Genomic DNA, 19,897 nt, shown 5'->3' with positions numbered 1-19,897 from the left:
ACATCTTCTTCCCTGAAGTGATTATTCTCTTTAGCTGAAACTGAGACTCTCAGATCACTTCGTGTCTTCCAACAAAGCAGCAGCAGCTGAAGATGGCCAACTTCCTCATGTGTCACAGGGTGATCAGACGTTGCAACAAAAGACATGCAGGTGGTAGAGAGAAGAGAAAAAGCTTACAGCACCTGGTATTCCCAAGCGGTCTCCCATTCAAGTACTAACCAGGCCCAACCCTGCTTGGCTTCCGAGATCAGACGAGGTTGGGCTTATTCAGGGTGGTGTGGCCTTAAGCAACAATATCGGTGACAAATGTGCATTATATAGGTACTGGAATCATACACTTCCTCTGTATAACCAGATAATTGCCGAAAAAGGCTGACTTGTAGTGGATTCATCTTCCTCCTTGATGTGATTATTCTCTGGAGCTGAAACTGAGACTCTCAGATCACCTCGTGTCTATCAACAAAGCAGCAGCAGCTGAAGATGACCAACTTCTTCACGTGTCACAGGGTGATCAGACGTTGCAACAAAAGACATGCAGGTGGTAGAGAGAAGAGAAAAAGCTTACAGCACCTGGTATTCCCAAGCTGACTCCTATCCAAGTACTAACCAGGTACAACCCTGCTTGGCGTCCGAGATCAGACGAGGTCGGGCTTATTCAGGGTGGTGTGGCCGTAAGCAACAATGTCTCTGACAAATGTGCATTATATAGGTACTGGAATCATACGGTTCCTCTATGCAACCAGATAATTGCCGAGAAAGGCTGATGTGTAGCGGACAAATCATCTTCTCTGATGTGATCATTCTCTGCAACTGAAACTGAGACTCTCAGATCACCTCGTGTCTATCAACAAAGCAGCAGCAGCTGAAGATGACCAACTTCTTCACGTGTCACAGGGTGATCAGACGTTGCAACAAAAGACATGCAGGTGGTAGAGAGAAGAGAAAAAGCTTACAGCACCTGGTATTCCCAAGCTGTCTCCTATCCAAGTACTAACCAGGTACAACCCTGCTTGGCGTCCGAGATCAGACGAGGTCGGGCTTATTCAGGGTGGTGTGGCCGTAAGCAACAATGTCTCTGACAAATGTGCATTATATAGGTACTGGAATCATACGGTTCCTCTATGCAACCAGATAATTGCCGAGAAAGGCTGATGTGTAGCGGGCAAATCATCTTCTTCCCTGACGTGATAATTTTCTCCAGCTGAACATGAGACTCTCAGATCACTTCGTGTCTGCCAACAAAGCAGCAGAAGCTGAAGATGACCAACTTCCTCATGTGTCACAGGGTGATCAGACGTTGCAACAAAAGACATGCAGGTGGTTGAGAGGAGAGAAAAAGCTTACAGCACCTGGTATTCCCAAGCTGTATACCAACAAAGTACTAACCAGGCCCAACCGTGCTTGGCTTCCGAGATCAGACGAGGTCGGACTTATTCAGGGTGGTGTGGCCGTAAGCAACAATATCGGTGACAAATGTGCATTATATAGGTACTGGAATCATACACTTCCTCTGTATAACCAGATAATTGCCGAAAAAGGCTGACTTGTAGTGGGTTCATCTTCCTCCTTGATGTGATTATTCTCTGGAGCTGAAACTGAGACTCTCAGATCACTTCATGTCTGCCAACAAAGCAGCAGCAGCAGCTGAAGATGACCAACTTCCTCATGTGTCACAGGGTGATCAGACGTTGCAACAAAAGACATGCAGGTGGTAGAGAGAAGAGAAAAAGCTTACAGCACCTGGTATTCCCAAGCTGACTCCTATCCAAGTACTAACCAGGTACAACCCTGCTTGGCGTCCGAGATCAGACGAGGTCGGGCTTATTCAGGGTGGTGTGGCCGTAAGCAACAATGTCTCTGACAAATGTGCATTATATAGGTACTGGAATCATACGGTTCCTCTATGCAACCAGATAATTGCCGAGAAAGGCTGATGTGTAGCGGACAAATCATCTTCTCTGATGTGATCATTCTCTGCAACTGAAACTGAGACTCTCAGATCACCTCGTGTCTATCAACAAAGCAGCAGCAGCTGAAGATGACCAACTTCTTCACGTGTCACAGGGTGATCAGACGTTGCAACAAAAGACATGCAGGTGGTAGAGAGAAGAGAAAAAGCTTACAGCACCTGGTATTCCCAAGCTGTCTCCTATCCAAGTACTAACCAGGTACAACCCTGCTTGGCTTCCGAGATCAGACGAGGTCGGGCTTATTCAGGGTGGTGTGGCCGTAAGCAACAATGTCTCTGACAAATGTGCATTATATAGGTACTGGAATCATACGGTTCCTCTATGCAACCAGATAATTGCTGAGAAAGGCTGATGTGTAGCGGGCAAATCATCTTCTTCCCTGACGTGATAATTTTCTCCAGCTGAACATGAGACTCTCAGATCACTTCGTGTCTGCCAACAAAGCAGCAGAAGCTGAAGATGACCAACTTCCTCATGTGTCACAGGGTGATCAGACGTTGCAACAAAAGACATGCAGGTGGTAGAGAGAAGAGAAAAAGCTTAAGGTACCTGGTATTCCCAAGCGGTCTCCCATTCAAGTACTAACCAGGCCCAACCGTGCTTGGCTTCCGAGATCAGACGAGGTCGGGCTTATTCAGGGTGGTGTGGCCGTAAGCAACAATATCGGTGACAAATGTGCATTATATAGGTACTGGAATCATACACTTCCTCTGTATAACCAGATAATTGCCGAAAAAGGCTGACTTGTAGTGGGTTCATCTTCCTCCTTGATGTGATTATTCTCTGGAGCTGAAACTGAGACTCTCAGATCACCTCGTGTCTATCAACAAAGCAGCAGCAGCTGAAGATGACTAACTTCTTCACGTGTCACAGGGTGATCAGACGTTGCAACAAAAGACATGCAGGTGGTAGAGAGAAGAGAAAAAGCGTACAGCACCTGGTATTCCCAAGCTGTCTCCCATCCAAGTACTAACCAGGTACAACCCTGCTTGGCGTCCGAGATCAGACGAGGTCGGGCTTATTCAGGGTGGTGTGGCCGTAAGCAACAATGTCTCTGACAAATGTGCATTATATAGGTAATGGAATCATACGGTTCCTCTATGCAACCAGATAATTGCCGAGAAAGGCTGATGTGTAGCGGGCAAATCATCTTCTCTGATGTGATCATTATCTGCAACTGAAACTGAGACTCTCAGATCACTTCGTGTCAGCCAACAAAGCAGCAGCAGCTGAAGATGACCAACTTCTTCACGTGTCACAGGGTGATCAGACGTTGCAACAAAAGACATGCAGGTGGTAGAGAGAAGAGATAAAGCTTACAGCACCTGGTATTCCCAAGCTGTCTCCCATCCAAGTACTAACCAGGTACAACCCTGCTTGGCGTCCGAGATCAGACGAGGTCGGGCTTATTCAGGGTGGTGTGGCCGTAAGCAACAATGTCTCTGATAAATGTGCATTATATAGGTACTGGAATCATACGGTTCCTCTATGCAACCAGATAATTGCCGAGAAAGGCTGATGTGTAGCGGGCAAATCATCTTCTCTGATGTGATCATTATCTGCAACTGAAACTGAGACTCTCAGATCACTTCGTGTCTGCCAACAAAGCAGCAGCAGCTGAAGATGACCAACTTCCTCATGTGTCACAGGGTGATCAGACGTTGCAACAAAAGACATGCAGGTTGTAGAGAGAAGAGAAAACGCTTACAGAACCTGGTATTCCCAAGCAGTCTCCCATTAAAGTACTAACCAGGCCCAACCCTCCTTGGCTTCCGAGATCAGACGAGGTCGGGCTTATTCAGGGTGGTGTGGCCGTAAGGAACAATTTCTGTGACAAATGTGCATTATATAGGTACTGGAATCATACAATTCCTCTATGTAACCAGATAATTGCAGAGAAAGGCTGACTTGTTATGGGCACATCTTCTTCCCTGATGTGATTATTCTCTGCAGCTGAAACTGAGACTCTCAGATCACTTCGTGTCTGCCAACAAAGCAGCAGCAGCTGAAGATGACCAACTTCGTCATGTGTCACAGGGTGATCAGACGTTGCAACAAAAGACATGCAGGTGGTCGAGAGAAGACAAAAAGCTTACAGCTCCTGGTATTCCCAAGCGGTCTCCCATTTAAGTACTAACCAGGCCCAACCCTCCTTGGCTTCCGAGATCAGACGAGGTCGGGCATGTTCAGGGTGGTGCGGCCGTAAGCAACAATGTCTCTGACAAATGTGCATTATATAGGTACAGGAATCATACGGTTCCTCTATGCAACCAGATAATTGCCGAGAAAGGCTGATGTGTAGCGGGCAAATCATCTTCTCTGATGTGATCATTCTCTGCAACTTAAACTGAGACTCTCAGATCACTTCGTGTCAGCCAACAAAGCAGCAGCAGCTGAAGATGACCAACTTCCTCATGTGTCACAGGGTGATCAGACGTTGCAACAAAAGACATGCAGGTGGTAGAGAGAAGAGAAAAAGCTTACAGCACCTGGTATTCCCAAGCAGTCTCCCATCCAAGTACTAAGGAGGCTCAACCCTGCTTGGCTGACGAGATCAGGCATGTTCAGGGTGGTGTGGCCGTAAGCAACAATGTGTCTGACAAATGTGCATTATATAAGTACAGGAATCATACGGTTCCTCTATGTAACCAGATAATTGCTGAGAAAGGCTGATCTGTAGTGGGCACATCTTCTTCCCTGACGTGATAATTTTCTCCAGCTGAACATGAGACTCTCAGATCACTTCGTGTCTGCCAACAAAGCAGCAGAAGCTGAAGATGACCAACTTCCTCATGTGTCACAGGGTGATCAGACGTTGCAACAAAAGACATGCAGGTGGTTGAGAGAAGAGAAAAAGCTTACAGCACCTGGTATTCCCAAGCGGTCTCTCATCCAAGTACTAACCAGGCACAACCCTGCTTGGCTTCCGAGATCAGACGAGGTCGGGCTTATTCAGGGTGGTGTGGCCGTAAGCAACAATGTCTGTGACAAATGTGCATTATATAGGTACTGGAATCATACAGTTCCTCTATGTAACCAGATTATTGCCGAGAAAAGCTGATAAGTAGTGGGCACATCTTCTTCCCTGACGTGATTATTCTCTCGAGCTGAAACTGAGACTCTCAGATCACTTCGTGTCAGCCAACAAAGCAGCAGCAGCTGAAGATGACCACCTTCCTCATGTGTCACAGGGTGATCAGACGTTGCAACAAAAGACATGCAGGTGGTAGAGAGAAGAGAAAAAGCTTACAGCACCTGGTATTCGCAAGCGGTCTCCCATTCAAGAACTAACCAGGCCCAACCCTGCTTGGCTTCCGAGATCAGACGAGGTTGAGCTTATTCAGGGTGGTGTGGCGGTAAGCAACGATATCTGTTACAAATGTGTATTATATAGGTACTGGAATCATACACTTCCTCTATGTAACCAGATAATTGCCGAGAAAGGCTGACTTGTAGTGGGCACATCTTCTTCCCTGATGTGATTATTCTCTGCAGCTGAAACTGAAACTCTGAGATCACTTTGTGTCTGCCAACAAAGCAGCAGCAGCTGAAGATGACCAACTTCTTCGCGTGTCACAGGGTGATCAGACGTTGCAACAAAAGACATGGAGGTGGTAGAGAGAAGAGAAAAAGCTTACAGCACCTGGTATTCCCAAGCGGTCTCCCATCCAAGTACTAACCAGGCACAACCCTGCTTGGCTTCCGAGATCAGACGAGGTTAGGCATATTCAGGGTGGTGTGGCCGTAAGCAACAATGTCTGTGACAAATGTAAATTGTATAGGTACTGGAATCATACGGTTCCTCTATATAACCAGATAATTGCAGAGAAAGGCTGATAAATAGTGGGCACATCTTCTTCCCTGACGTGATTATTCTCTCCAGCTGAAAATGAGACTCTCAGATCACTTCGTGTCTGCCAACAAAGCAGCAGCAGCTGAAGATGACCAACTTCCTCATGTGTCACAGGGCGATCAGACCTTGCAACAAAATACATGCAGGTGGTAGAGAGAAGAGAAAAAGCTTACAGCACCTGGCATTCCCAAGGGGTCTCCCATTCAAGTACTAACCAGGCCCAACCCTGCTTGGGTTCCGAGATTAGTCGAGGTCGGGCATATTTACGGTGGTGTGGCCGTAAGTAACAATGTCTGTGAAAAATGTGCATTATATAGGTACTGGAATAATACAGTTCCTCTATGTAACCAGATAATTGCAGGGAAAGGCTGATGTGTAGCGGGCATATCATCTTCTCTGATGTGATCATTCTCTTCAGCTGAAACTGAGACTCTCAGATCACTTCGTGTCTGCCAACAAAGCAGCAGAAGCTGAAGATGACCAACTTCCTCATGTGTCACAGGGCGATCAGACATTGCAACCAAAGACATGCAGGTGGTAGAGAGAAGAGAAAAAGCTTACAGCACCTGGTATTCCCAAGCGGTGTCCCATCAAAGTACTAACCAGGCCCAGCCCTCCTTGGCTTCCGAGATCAGACAAGGTCAGACATATTCAGGGTGGTTTGGCCGTAAGTAACAATCTCCGTGACAAATGTGCATTATATAGGCAATGGAATCATACACTTCCTCTATGTAACCAGATAATTGCCTAGAAAGGCTGACTTGTAGTGGGCACATGTTCTTCCCTGATGTGATTATTCTCTGCAGCTGAAATTGAGACTCTCAGATCACTTCGTGTCTGCCAACAAAGAAGCAGCAGCAGCTGAAGATGACCAACTTCCTCATGTGTCACAGGAGGATCAGACGTTGCCACAAAAGACATGAAGGTGGTAGAGAAGAAGCTTACAGCACCTGGTATTACCAAGTGGTCTCCCATCCAAGTACTAACCTGGCCCAACCCTGCTTGGCTTCCGAGATCAGACGAGGTCGGGCATGTTCCGGGTGGTGTGGCCGTAAGCAGCAATGTCTCTGACAAATGTGCATTATATAGGTCCTGGAATCATACGGTTCCTCTATGCAACCAGATAATTGCCGAGAAAGGCTGATGTGTAGCGGGTAAATCATCTTCTCTGATGTGATCATTCTCTGCAACTGAAACTGAGACTCTCAGATCACTTCATGTCTGCCAACAAAGCAGCAGCAGCTGAAGATGACCAACTTCCTCATGTGTCACAGGATGATCAGACGTTGCAACAAAAGACATGGAGGTGGTAGAGAGAAGAGAAGAAGCTTACAGCACCTGGTATTCCCAAGCAGTCTCCCATCCAAGTACTAACCAGGCCCAACCCTCCTTGGCTTCCGAGATCAGACATATTCAGGGTGGTTTGGCCGTAAGCAACAGTCTCTGTGACAAATGTGCATTATATAGGCAATGGAATCATATGGTTCCTCTATGTAACCAGATAATTGCCGAGAAAGGCTGATATGTAGTGGGCACATCTTGTTCCCTGACGTGATAATTCTCTCTAGCTGAAAATGAGACTCTCAGATCACTTCGTGTCTGCCAACAAAGCAGCAGCAGCTGAAGATGACCAACTTCCTCATGTGTCACAGGGTGATCAGACGTTGCAACAAAAGACATGCAGGTGGTTGAGAGGAGAGAAAAAGCTTACAGCACCTGGTATTCCCAAGCTGTATACCAACAAAGTACTAACCAGGCCCAACACTGCTTGGCTTCCGAGATCAGACGAGGTCGGGCATATTCAGGGTGGTGTGGCCGTAAGCGACAATGTCTGTGACAAATGTGCATTATATAGGTAATGGAATCATACGGTTCCTCTATGTAACCAGATAATTGCCGAGAAAGGCTGACTTGTAGTGGGCAAATCTTCTTCCCTCATGTGATCATTCTCTGCAGCTGAAACTGAGACTCTCAGATCACTTCGTGTCTGCCAACAAAGCAGCAGCAGCTGCTGAAGATGACCAACTTCCTCATGTGTCACAGGGTGATCAGACGTTGCAACAAAAGACATGCAGGTGGTCGAAAGAAGAGAAAAAGCTTACAGCACCTGGTATTCCCAAGAGGTCTTCCATCCAAGTACTAACCAGGCCCAACCGTGCTTGGCTTCCGAGATCAGACGAGGTCGGGCATGTTCAACGTGGTGTGGCCGTAAGCAACAATGTCACTGACAAATGTGCATCATATAGGTACTGGAATCATACGGTTCCTCTATGCAACTAGATAATTGCAGAGAAAGGCTGATGTGTAACGGGCATATCATCTTCTCTGATGTGATCATTCTCTGCAGCTGAAACTGAGACTCTCAGATCACTTCGTGTCTGCCAACAAAGCAGCAGCTGAAGATGACCACCTTCCTCATGTGTCACAGGGTGATCAGACGTTGCAACAAAAGGTGGTAGAGAGAAGAGAAAAAGCTTAAAGCACCTGGTATTCCCAGGCAGTCTACCATCCAAGTACTAGTAGTAGTAAAAATAAAAAGGATGGAAAACATTCAAGAAAAGTGCAAATGAAGCAAGGTTTTTTGGTATAACTATCATGTATTATTCATTTGAACTTTTTTAGAACTTTGAACATTTACAAAACATAAGTAAGATCTCAATCTCAGCTCGGCTGCTGACTACTTGGTCCTGGGGCCTGCTGCTGTCTAGCTCTGGTTCATTCCCGTTTAGGAGATAGCTGATGATTAATGTCATCCTCTTCTAAAAGTCACTGTCAGACTCTGAATTTGATCTTCATATTCTGAAACCTCTTTCTTGACCAAAATCAATTTCAAGGCCTTGTGTGCGATGAATCTTTTGGTTGTTGCGGAGAATCGGTTGTATTAGTAGTTATCACTGGGAAAGCTATATTTATTGCCCCCCCCCCCCCCCCCCAAAAAAAAGAGGAGGGGAAAAAAGAGGGAAAATGAAAAATGTGCAGGAATATGATTACAGGTGCAAGTGCTTGAATGTCGGTTTGACACATGCACACGTGTATAATTACAACAAACAGTTTGAAAGTAGTGTTTCTTTTACAGATCACCAAGAAGCTGGCTGGCGCTATTGGGGACAGTGCTGCATGGATGATAAACATCGGCAACGAGTTTGGCCAGGTTCTGAACTCTGTTCTGACAACGGGTGAAGGTGCAGGGTTGGAAGAGTTGTGCCATGGCATCGTCACTCGATACAAGAATGCGGGCCAAGCTGAACCTGAGGTCATCTATGTTGACCGGGACTGCTGCAGCCAGTCAGGTGGGTAAAAATGATAAAATTCTTTATCAAATATACGTTTGAAAAACTGTGTGCCACACACACACACACTGTTACCACTCCACTTGTGGGAGGAGTGGTACTGGCAATTGGGCAGCGGCTGACTTTGTTTTTCACAGGTGTGTCTTCAGTGGTCAAACTCTTCCACCCATGGAGGTCTGCAGTGCGCTTGGACAGCTTCCATTTCATGCGACGTTTTAACTGCGGCGTTAAGTTTACGTTAAGTGTCTGTCTGTCTGTCTGTCTGTTCGCAGATGATTGCTCGTCTGTTACTGTGTGATTATTGTTACAATGTTAATAAAGTTTGATAATTTTACTTGAACCAAGAACAGCCTTCACATTTTTATTTAATTTCCCTTTGCAAAACAGGACGACAGTGAGTGTGAGTGACATCCATTTAATGCAATTGTCAAAAGTGAAGCCAGAATTACTTGGAGAATTATTTTACATTTATTAACAAAACCCAACACTCTTTGTCTCAACCAAAGATTTTTTAAAAATACTTTCTTTGCTCAATTTGGAATTTGTTTCATTCACTTGTGTTGCACAAATAGTGATACAGATAGATAGCTAGTCTCTCAAATAATTGAGTGTACCAAAAAAAGAGGGGAAAAATGATGGGAGACTTATTTACATTTACAGTTATACACATGTTGTGTGCTCCCCCCTACAGTAGGCTTTAGTAAAGTCCAAAGCACTGTGGTATGTTGGGGTGTTGCCACAATACAGGTTCGAATCCCACAAGAAACATGAAAATTAAACAGATGATAAACCTTGCAATAAGTGCAGAGGTGTGTGTAAACAATGTTGAGAAGATAAGAGAATAGAGAAAAGTGGATAAAGTGTACGTTTTTTCTCCTTTTCTTTTTCTCTCTCCCCCCCCCTCCTTCCTCTTTTTTTCCTTTTCCCCCCTTTCGGGCAGTCCCTTTTGCCCCTTTTTTGGCCGAAAGGTTAGCACTCTGGACTTTGAATCCAGTGATCCGAGTTCAAATCTCGGTGGAACCTACAGGTGTGCTGTCATGTTTGTGTTCTGGAAAGAAAATGAGTGGATGAGGTTAGTCAGTTGTCAAGTCACACCAGAGTGTGTGATTGACCAATTCCAAAGAGAGGGCTTAAATTGTTTAATGTTGAAAAAGTGAAACATTCAGCTGAGAGGGTCTGTGCTATTTGCCTTCTCACCTCCGGGTGTCACTAATTGAATCTATTTGATTTCTTCTTCCATATTAATTTGCAATGCATATATTTTTCCATGCTCTCCGTTTGGAATTTGGACACAGAAGCCAAAGGAGAAGGAAACAGGAAAAACAATCCCATGGTAACAATCAGCGACAAGGAGAACTACTCAAAAGCCTACATAATTAACCCGGTGCCCAACCATGGGCCAACCAATCATCCAATCAAGGAGCGGCAATTTCTGCCGGCCGGGATCTGAGCGCCAACTCCATGCGGTGCGCACAAGTTGGTACTGATTTAGGAAAAAGAGGATTGTACAATTTTACTCCTTGGTATGGATACTCTTTCAAAAAAGTCCAAAAAATAAAATATGTGGTTGACAAAACTGTGTGACTCAGTCCTTCAACACAAAAGGCAGGCAAAGGAAAATCAGCTGTCCTCTCTATCTAATCATAGGAGGATGGCCTGACTACGATCAGGGACCTGAGCAGCAAAGAATAGATAGACATGATAAATAGTTATATATATATATACATATATATATGTACATACTAGTCTCCAATACTACTATGATAAAAAGAGATCCAATGTACAGGTCTAAGTTGTACAGGAATGTGTTGTAGAAATTTGTTCTATATTTTTGTTGTAAATCCACAACAGGTTTCATCATCTGCTAATCCTGAAGGAGACACTAGTTGTAAAGGAATTTATTAATACATAAAAATGCTTATATTATAAGACTGAAACATTCTTGAACAGCAGATCACTGTAAAGACATACATATAATATTGTGATTATGTCAGTGGGTCAACAATTTTGTAAAGGCAACTTTACATAAAAAAATTTAAAATCTTGTAAAAATATAACAATGTAAACATAAAAACAGCAACCTCAAAACAAAACATAGCATGTTACCTGGATGGAAAACCATGCGTCTCTACAGCCTGAAGGAAGAAATCTTGGGCTGGTGATGACTTGTTGTTATTGGTAGCATGTCGGTACATGATCTTTGTGAGCATTTGGAAAACATAAAAACCACAGAAACACATTAAACATTAACTACAATAATATAAGAATAATAAATGAATGAAATATTGTTCCATGTGTAATGTTAGACTTAAAGCTATACTTACCTTTCTGGCATGTAGCACGGCACTTATTAAAAATTTAAACATGAAAAACTCCCCCTCCCTCCAAAGTCTCACCCTCTTCCCCCTGCCTGACCTGTGACGCTCCCTTCCTCCCTGACGTGTGAGGTGAGAAAGTGATGGTGCGTTCCATCTCCCCCGGATGTCGGAGCGGAGAATGTTGTCAAGTTATCAGCGGTCCAGTTACCACGTCCATCAAGGCTATTCTTGTGCTTGCCGTGTCCGAATATAAACAACTTGTGATCTACAACGGCCTGCGTTGTAGTTCGCGTGTAATTTCAACACCTGGTGGCTTGCTTTTCCATTTTAGTGCGCCATAAGCTTATTAGGAGCATTTTAAGCTTACAAAAGAAAAGTATAGCTTTAAATAAATTAAGTTGAATATTATATCACACACTATAATCTCCATGGGGACACTGACCTTTCTTGAAGAGACATCTATTCCAAACATTACCACACCATATCTGTTCAATAAAAATGTATCAATTGTTTAACGCAGCTACATCGTGGTCCATTACACCAGATTCCAGAACTCTGCAGAATGTATGCCATAGACCATTTTTTAAATCAATATATAAATATATAATGTCCATGTGATGTCCTTTGCTGTCAGCTTACCTGATCAACTTGTGGTTGGTATCTATATGTACGAGTGACAGAGGAGCTGCGACATTGTAGGTCCTTCTCACAACACATCCGAGGCTTGTCATTCTCTGTAGTATTCCTACCCTATCAACCCGGTGCATCGAATCCCACACTCTGTCCACTGAACTCTGTGGCCTAAAGCCCTAAGACGACCTTTTACCATTCTGTGACCTGTAGGAAAAGAAGTGAAAACCACTTTTATTTAAGATATATTGATTGATAATCATGTAAACAAACAATTTAGGCATTTAACTTTTTCTCAGGTATACATGCTATGATGACCGTTGCTATGATAATGTCCAGGACTCTCCACTAAGGCACAGAAAATTTAAAAAATAATATTGATAGCCTTTAGGCTATAAAAATAGCAGTCATTAAAGTAGCCGGCCCTCAGCTAGACTTAGTTGTGGAGCCTATATGGCCGGCAATTTCAAATGTTACTTTTATGGCACAAATCTTTTTATAATGCTATGGACAAGTGCATGATATAATTCAAATAAAAACTTTCTGTAAAAAGCACCAACCCAAATTCTGGGAGTCTTGCTTGATGGCAGAGACCAAGCTGTCAAGTTCATCATCTGTCATTTTACTGTAGCCTTCCCTTTTTGAGAGGCCCCACTGTCGCATTCTGCGTTTCAGTGTTCTCACTGATACACCAGCAGTGTGGAAATACAGGGGGCAGAGAGGTCAATTTCAATCAAATGCTGGACGTGGTCTTTGGAAAAAAACATATGCTGGCTTGTTCACAGATACGAGACTTGTGTTCTTTTCACTGATTTTTACTGTGGTCTTCATCGTCGGCTTTCACCACAAGTACACCGTAGAACTGATAAAACACAAATGATGTACAAATATTACATTACACATGCCTCAACTAAAAGAAAATATATTATTTACAAACACAAACTTACATACCACTTTGGCCTGCAAGTGGACAAACCGGTAAACTTAAAACCGCTTATGGTCTTCGTTGATTGCTTTCTTTATTGGATCCATATCAATGATACCAGTTTACCGGACCGCTTTTTTAAACCGGAAGTGACATCACCGTCACCTTAAACTAAACTTATCAAGTTTTAACTTTTAACTTTTACCTAACACCAAATGTTATTAACTATATCCTTTAAACATTGCTAAATATTAAATATATACATCAAAACACTTAAAACAAACGTGTTATACGGACATTCTCTATGGCCATAAAATCATAGCTGCATCTAGTGGCGAAACATAAATATAACTGCCGTTACATTGCCTGTTTGACAGTTTAAAGCGGCTGCACGTGCACTTTTTCTATCTGGCCTCAGTACATTTCTGAAATGTATTCATTTGTGTTTGGAAAACATTGGAAACTTTATTTCTGAGTCCACATCAGTGGGTTCTGGTTGTTAGCACATAGATGAGGAGACAGTTCAAGTAGTTTAAATTTTTAATAAGTGCCGTGCTACATGCCAGAAAGGTAAGTATAGCTTTAAGTCTAACATTACACATGGAACAATATTTCATTCATTTATTATTCTTATATTATTGTAGTTAATGTTTAATGTGTTTCTGTGGTTTTTATGTTTTCCAAATGCTCACAAAGATCATGTACCGACATGCTACCAATAACAACAAGGCATCAACAGCCCAAGATTTCTTCCTTCAGGCTGTAGAGACGCATGGTTTTCCATCCAGGTAACATGCTATGTTTTGTTTTGAGGTTGCTGTTTTTATGTTTACATTGTTATATTTTTACAAGATTTTAAATTTTTTTATGTAAAGTTGCCTTTACAAAATTGTTGACCCACTGACATAATCACAATATTATATGTATGTCTTTACAGTGATCTGCTGTTCAAGAATGTTTCAGTCTTATAATATAAGCATTTTTATGTATTAATAAATTCCTTTACAACTAGTGTCTCCTTCAGGATTAGCAGATGATGAAACCTGTTGTGGATTTACAACAAAAATATAGAACAAATTTCTACAACACATTCCTGTACAACTTAGACCTGTACATTGGATCTCTTTTTATCATAGTAGTATTGGAGACTAGTATGTACATATATATATGTATATATATATATATATAACTATTTATCATGTCTATCTATTCTTTGCTGCTCAGGTCCCTGATCGTAGTCAGGCCATCCTCCTATGATTAGATAGAGAGGACAGCTGATTTTCCTTTGCCTGCCTTTTGTGTTGAAGGACTGAGTCACACAGTTTTGTCAACCACATATTTTATTTTTTGGACTTTTTTGAAAGAGTATCCATACCAAGGAGTAAAATTGTACAATCCTCTTTTTCCTAAATCAGTACCAACTTGTGCGCACCGCATGGAGTTGGCGCTCAGATCCCGGCCGGCAGAAATTGCCGCTCCTTGATTGGATGATTGGTTGGCCCATGGTTGGGCACCGGGTTAATTATGTAGGCTTTTGAGTAGTTCTCCTTGTCGCTGATTGTTACCATGGGATTGTTTTTCCTGTTTCCTTCTCCTTTGGCTTCTGTGTCCAAATTCCAAACGGAGAGCATGGAAAAATATATGCATTGCAAATTAATATGGAAGAAGAAAAGGAGAAAAAACGTACACTATATCCACTTTTCTCTATTCTCTTATCTTCTCAACATTGTTTACACACACCTCTGCACTTATTGCAAGGTTTATCATCTGTTTAATTTTCATGTTTCTTGTGGGATTTGAACCTGTATTGTGGCAACACCCCAACATACCACAGTGCTTTGGACTTTACTAAAGCCTACTGTAGGGGGGAGCACACAACATGTGTATAACTGTAAATGTAAATAAGTCTCCCATCATTTTTCCCCTCTTTTTTTGGTACACTCAATTATTTGAGAGACTAGCTATCTATCTGTATCACTATTTGTGCAACACAAGTGAATGAAACAAATTCCAAATTGAGCAAAGAAAGTATTTTTAAAAAATCTTTGGTTGAGACAAAGAGTGTTGGGTTTTGTTAATAAATGTAAAATAATTCTCCAAGTAATTCTGGCTTCACTTTTGACAATTGCATTAAATGGATGTCACTCACACTCACTGTCGTCCTGTTTTGCAAAGGGAAATTAAATAAAAATGTGAAGGCTGTTCTTGGTTCAAGTAAAATTATCAAACTTTATTAACATTGTAACAATAATCACACAGTAACAGACGAGCAATCATCTGCGAACAGACAGACAGACAGACAGACACTTAACGTAAACTTAACGCCGCAGTTAAAACGTCGCACCTATCGTACCTATATAATGCACATTTGTCACAGTTATTGTTGCTTACGGCCACACCACCCTGAATAAGTCTGATCTCGGAAGCCAAGCAGGGTTGGGCCTTGTTAGTATTTGGATGGGAGACTGCTTGGGAATACCAGGTGCTGTAGGTTTTTTCTTTTCTCTCTACAACCTGCATGTCTTTTGTTGCAACGTCTGATCACCCTGTGACACATGAGGAAGTTGGTCATCTTCAGCTGCTGCTGCTTTATTGGCAGACACGAAGTGATCTGAGAGTCTCATTTTCAGCTGGAGAAAATTATCACGTCAGGGAACAAGATGTGCCCACTACATATCAGCCTTTCTCGGCAATTATCTGGTTACATAGAGGAACCATATGATTCCATTGCCTATATAATGCACATTTGTCACAGAGATTGTTGCTTACGGCCAAACCACCCTGAATATGTCTGACATCGTCTGATCTCAGAAGCCAAGGAGGTTTGGGCGTGGTTAGTACTTTGATGAGAGACCGCTTGGGAATACCAGGTGATGTAAGCTTTTTCTCTTCTCTCTACCACCTGCATGTCTTTTGTTGCAACGTCTGATCACCCTGTGACACGTGAAGAAGTTCGTCATCTTCAGCTGCTGCTGCTTTTTTGGCAGACACGAAGTGATCTGAGAGTCTCAGTTTCAGCTGTAGAGAATAATCACATCAGGGAAGAAGATGTGCCCACTACAAGTTAGCCTTTCTTGGCAATTATCTGGTTGCATAGAGGAACCGTATGATTCCAGTACCTATATAATGCACATTTGTCACAGACATTGTTACTTACGGCCACACCACCCTGAATATGCCCAACCTCGTGTGATCTCGGAACCCAAGCAGGGTTGGGCCTGGTTAGTACTTCGATGGGAGACCTCTTGGGAATACCAGGTGCTGTAAGCTTCTTCTCTTCTGTCTACCACCTCCATGTCTTTTGTTGCAACGTCTGATCATCCTGTGACACATGAGGAAGTTGGTCATCTTCAGCAGCTGCTGCTTCTTTGTTGGCAGACACGAAGTGATCTGAGAGTCTCAGTTTCAGCTGCAGAAAATAATCACATGGGGGAAGAAGATGTGCCCGCTACACATCAGCCTTTCTCTGCAATTAACTGGTTGCATAGAGGAACCGTATGATTCCAGTACCTATATAATGGACATTTGTCAGAGATATTGTTGCTTACGGCCACACCACCCTGAATAAGCCCGACCTCGTCTGATCTCGGAAGCAGAGCAGGTTTGGGCCTGGTTAGTACTTCGATGGGAGACCTCTTGGGAATACCAGGTGCTGTAAGCTTCTTCTCTTCTCTCTACCACCTGCATGTCTTTTGTTGCAACGTCTGATCATCCTGTGACACATGAGGAAGTTGGTCATCTTCAGCAGCTGCTGCTTCTTTGTTGGCAGACACGAAGTGATCTGAGAGTCTCAGTTTCAGCTGCAGAAAATAATCACATCGGGGAAGAAGATGTGCCCACTACAAGTCAGCCTTTCTCGGCAATTATCTGGTTACATAGAGGAAGTGTATGATTCCAGTACTTATATAATGCACATTTGTCACAGATATTGTTGCTTACGGCCACACCACCCTGAATAAGCCCGACCTCGTCTGATCTTGGAAGCCAAGCAGGTTTGGGCCTGGTTAGTACTTGGATGGGAGACTGCTTGGGAATACAAGGTGCTTTAAGCTTTTTCTCTTCTCTCTACCACCTGCATGTCTTTTGTTGCAACGTCTGATCACCTTGTGACACATGAGGAAGTTGGTCATCTTCAGCTGCTGCTGCTTTGTTGGCAGACACGAAGTGATCTGAGAGTCTCATTTTCAGCTGGAGAGAATTATCACGTCAGGGAAGAAGATGTGCCCACTACAAGTCAGCCTTTCTCGGCAATTATCTGGTTGCATAGAGGAACCGTATGATTCCAGTACCTATATAATGCACATTTGTCAGAGACATTGTTGCTTACGGCCACACCACCCTGAATAAGCCCCACCTCGTCTGATCTCGGACGCCAAGCAGGGTTGTACCTGGTTACTACTTGGATGGGAGACAGCTTGGGAATACCAGGTGCTGTAAGCTTTTTCTCTTCTCTCTACCACCTGCATGTCTTTTGTTGCAACGTCTGATCACCCTGTGACACGTGAAGAAGTTGGTCATCTTCAGCTGCTGCTGCTTTGTTGATAGACACGAGGTGATCTGAGAGTCTCAGTTTCAGCTGGAGAGAATAATCGCATCAAGGAGGAAGATGAACCCACTACAAGTCAGCCTTTTTCGGCAATTATCTGGTTACACAGAGGAAGTGTATGATTCCAGTACCTATATAATGCACATTTGTCACCGATATTGTTGCTTACGGCCACACCACCCTGAATAAGCCCGACCTGGTCTGATCTCGGAAGCCAAGCAGGGTTGGGCCTGGTTAGTACTTGAATGCGAGACCGCTTGGGAATACCAGGTGCCTTAAGCTTTTTCTCTTCTCTCTACCACCTACATGTCTTTTGTTGCAACGTCTGATCACCCTGAGACACATGAGGAAGTTGGTCATCTTCAGCTTCTGCTGCTTTGTTGGCAGACACAAAGTGATCTGAGAGTCTCATTTTCAGCTGGAGAGAATTATCACGTCAGGGAAGAAGATGTGCCCACTACAAGTCAGCCTTTCTCGGCAATTATCTGGTTGCATAGAGGAACCGTATGATTCCAGTACCTATATAATGCACATTTGTCAGAGACATTGTTGCTTACGGCCACACCACCCTGAATAAGCCCCACCTCGTCTGATCTCGGACGCCAAGCAGGGTTGTAACTGGTTACTACTTGGATGGGAGACAGCTTGTGAATAACCAGGTGCTGTAAGCTTTTTCTCTTCTCTCTACCACCTGCATGTCTTTTGTTGCAATGTCTGATCACCCTGTGACACGTGAAGAAGTTGGTCATCTTCAGCTGCTGCTGCTTTGTTGATAGACACGAGGTGATCTGAGAGTCTCATTTTCAGCTGGAGAGAATAATCACATCAAGGAGGAAGATGAACCCACTACAAGTCAGCCTTTTTCGGCAATTATCTGGTTACACAGAGGAAGTGTATGATTCCAGTACCTATATAATGCACATTTGTCACCGATATTGTTGCTTACGGCCACACCACCCTGAATAAGCCCGACCTCGTCTGATCTCGGAAGCCAAGCAGGGTTGGGCCTGGTTAGTACTTGAATGCGAGACCGCTTGGGAATACCAGGTGCCTTAAGCTTTTTCTCTTCTCTCTACCACCTACATGTCTTTTGTTGCAACGTCTGATCACCCTGAGACACATGAGGAAGTTGGTCATCTTCAGCTTCTGCTGCTTTGTTGGCAGACACGAAGTGATCTGAGAGTCTCAGTTTCAGCTGAAGAGAATGATCACATCAGAGAAGATGATATGCCCGCTACACATCAGCCTTTCTCGGCAATTATCTGGTTGCATAGAGGAACCGTATGATTCCAGTACCTATATAATGCACATTTGTCAGAGACATTGTCGCTTGCGGCCACACCACCCTGAACATGCCCGACCTCGTCTGATCTCGGAAGCCAAACAGGGTTGAGCCTGCTTAGTACTTGGATGGGAGACTGCTTGGGAATACCAGGTGCTGTACGCTTCTTCTCTCCTCTCTACCACCTGCATGTCTTTTGTTGCAACGTCTGATCATCCTGTGACACATGAGGAAGTTGGTCATCTTCAGCAGCTGCTGCTTCTTTGTTGGCAGACACAAAGTGATCTGAGAGTCTCAGTTTCAGCTGCAGAAAATAATCACATCGGGGAAGAAGATGTGCCCACTACAAGTCAGCCTTTCTCGGCAATTATCTGGTTACATAGAGGAAGTGTATGATTCCAGTACTTATATAATGCACATTTGTCACAGATATTGTTGCTTACGGCCACACCACCCTGAATAAGCCCGACCTCGTCTGATCTTGGAAGCCAAGCAGGTTTGGGCCTGGTTAGTACTTGGATGGGAGACTGCTTGGGAATACCAGGTGCTTTAAGCTTTTTCTCTTCTCTCTACCACCTGCATGTCTTTTGTTTCAATGTCTGATCACCCTGTGACACGTGAAGAAGTTGGTCATCTTCAGCTGCTGCTGCTTTGTTGATAGACACGAGGTGATCTGAGAGTCTCATTTTCAGCTGGAGAGAATAATCACATCAAGGAGGAAGATGAACCCACTACAAGTCAGCCTTTTTCGGCAATTATCTGGTTACACAGAGGAAGTGTATGATTCCAGTACCTATATAATGCACATTTGTCACCGATATTGTTGCTTACGGCCACACCACCCTGAATAAGCCCGACCTCGTCTGATCTCGGAAGCCAAGCAGGGTTGGGCCTGGTTAGTACTTGAATGCGAGACCGCTTGGGAATACCAGGTGCCTTAAGCTTTTTCTCTTCTCTCTACCACCTACATGTCTTTTGTTGCAACGTCTGATCACCCTGAGACACATGAGGAAGTTGGTCATCTTCAGCTTCTGCTGCTTTGTTGGCAGACACGAAGTGATCTGAGAGTCTCAGTTTCAGCTG

At 43.7% G+C, this 19,897-nt stretch overlaps 1 non-coding gene and 28 pseudogenes across 1 annotated transcript; 9 read left to right on the top strand and 20 right to left on the bottom strand.

Annotated features, from left to right (window-relative positions):
- Window positions 1-170: 170 nt before the first annotated feature.
- Window positions 171-289, bottom strand: LOC140316232 (5S ribosomal RNA; annotated as a pseudogene).
- Window positions 290-558: 269 nt separating this feature from the next.
- LOC140292115 (5S ribosomal RNA) lies at window positions 559-677 on the bottom strand (annotated as a pseudogene).
- A 269-nt stretch (window positions 678-946) lies between these two features.
- Window positions 947-1,065, bottom strand: LOC140289903 (5S ribosomal RNA; annotated as a pseudogene).
- A 272-nt stretch (window positions 1,066-1,337) lies between these two features.
- LOC140294085 (5S ribosomal RNA) lies at window positions 1,338-1,456 on the bottom strand (annotated as a pseudogene).
- A 272-nt stretch (window positions 1,457-1,728) lies between these two features.
- On the bottom strand, window positions 1,729-1,847 carry LOC140292114 (5S ribosomal RNA; annotated as a pseudogene).
- Window positions 1,848-2,116: 269 nt separating this feature from the next.
- On the bottom strand, window positions 2,117-2,235 carry LOC140277478 (5S ribosomal RNA; annotated as a pseudogene).
- A 272-nt stretch (window positions 2,236-2,507) lies between these two features.
- Window positions 2,508-2,626, bottom strand: LOC140320114 (5S ribosomal RNA; annotated as a pseudogene).
- A 269-nt stretch (window positions 2,627-2,895) lies between these two features.
- LOC140293803 (5S ribosomal RNA) lies at window positions 2,896-3,014 on the bottom strand (annotated as a pseudogene).
- A 269-nt stretch (window positions 3,015-3,283) lies between these two features.
- Window positions 3,284-3,402, bottom strand: LOC140290355 (5S ribosomal RNA; annotated as a pseudogene).
- Window positions 3,403-3,671: 269 nt separating this feature from the next.
- Window positions 3,672-3,790, bottom strand: LOC140293718 (5S ribosomal RNA; annotated as a pseudogene).
- Window positions 3,791-4,059: 269 nt separating this feature from the next.
- Window positions 4,060-4,178, bottom strand: LOC140314043 (5S ribosomal RNA; annotated as a pseudogene).
- Window positions 4,179-4,825: 647 nt separating this feature from the next.
- Window positions 4,826-4,944, bottom strand: LOC140304851 (5S ribosomal RNA; annotated as a pseudogene).
- Window positions 4,945-5,213: 269 nt separating this feature from the next.
- Window positions 5,214-5,332, bottom strand: LOC140293900 (5S ribosomal RNA; annotated as a pseudogene).
- A 269-nt stretch (window positions 5,333-5,601) lies between these two features.
- Window positions 5,602-5,720, bottom strand: LOC140308763 (5S ribosomal RNA; annotated as a pseudogene).
- Window positions 5,721-5,989: 269 nt separating this feature from the next.
- On the bottom strand, window positions 5,990-6,108 carry LOC140295936 (5S ribosomal RNA; annotated as a pseudogene).
- Window positions 6,109-6,377: 269 nt separating this feature from the next.
- Window positions 6,378-6,496, bottom strand: LOC140293033 (5S ribosomal RNA; annotated as a pseudogene).
- A 265-nt stretch (window positions 6,497-6,761) lies between these two features.
- Window positions 6,762-6,880, bottom strand: LOC140298917 (5S ribosomal RNA). The gene has a single exon (XR_011914513.1). It is a non-coding gene; the product is annotated as a 5S ribosomal RNA (ribosomal RNA).
- A 269-nt stretch (window positions 6,881-7,149) lies between these two features.
- LOC140295817 (5S ribosomal RNA) lies at window positions 7,150-7,258 on the bottom strand (annotated as a pseudogene).
- A 269-nt stretch (window positions 7,259-7,527) lies between these two features.
- LOC140288689 (5S ribosomal RNA) lies at window positions 7,528-7,646 on the bottom strand (annotated as a pseudogene).
- Window positions 7,647-7,918: 272 nt separating this feature from the next.
- LOC140299594 (5S ribosomal RNA) lies at window positions 7,919-8,037 on the bottom strand (annotated as a pseudogene).
- Window positions 8,038-16,137: 8,100 nt separating this feature from the next.
- LOC140315981 (5S ribosomal RNA) lies at window positions 16,138-16,256 on the top strand (annotated as a pseudogene).
- A 272-nt stretch (window positions 16,257-16,528) lies between these two features.
- Window positions 16,529-16,647, top strand: LOC140301741 (5S ribosomal RNA; annotated as a pseudogene).
- Window positions 16,648-16,919: 272 nt separating this feature from the next.
- LOC140294717 (5S ribosomal RNA) lies at window positions 16,920-17,038 on the top strand (annotated as a pseudogene).
- Window positions 17,039-17,307: 269 nt separating this feature from the next.
- Window positions 17,308-17,426, top strand: LOC140297187 (5S ribosomal RNA; annotated as a pseudogene).
- Window positions 17,427-17,695: 269 nt separating this feature from the next.
- Window positions 17,696-17,814, top strand: LOC140290959 (5S ribosomal RNA; annotated as a pseudogene).
- A 658-nt stretch (window positions 17,815-18,472) lies between these two features.
- On the top strand, window positions 18,473-18,591 carry LOC140267566 (5S ribosomal RNA; annotated as a pseudogene).
- Window positions 18,592-18,860: 269 nt separating this feature from the next.
- On the top strand, window positions 18,861-18,979 carry LOC140289599 (5S ribosomal RNA; annotated as a pseudogene).
- Window positions 18,980-19,251: 272 nt separating this feature from the next.
- On the top strand, window positions 19,252-19,370 carry LOC140289147 (5S ribosomal RNA; annotated as a pseudogene).
- Window positions 19,371-19,639: 269 nt separating this feature from the next.
- Window positions 19,640-19,758, top strand: LOC140267560 (5S ribosomal RNA; annotated as a pseudogene).
- Window positions 19,759-19,897: the final 139 nt, after the last annotated feature.

The sequence above is a fragment of the Leuresthes tenuis genome, unplaced genomic scaffold (assembly GCF_036924035.1).
Source record: "Leuresthes tenuis unplaced genomic scaffold, fLeuTen1.0.hap1 SCAF_1, whole genome shotgun sequence".
NCBI lineage: Eukaryota > Metazoa > Chordata > Actinopteri > Atheriniformes > Atherinopsidae > Leuresthes > Leuresthes tenuis.
Note: the sequence above shows the minus strand (reverse complement) of the source record. Positions and strands in the feature narration are given on the sequence as shown.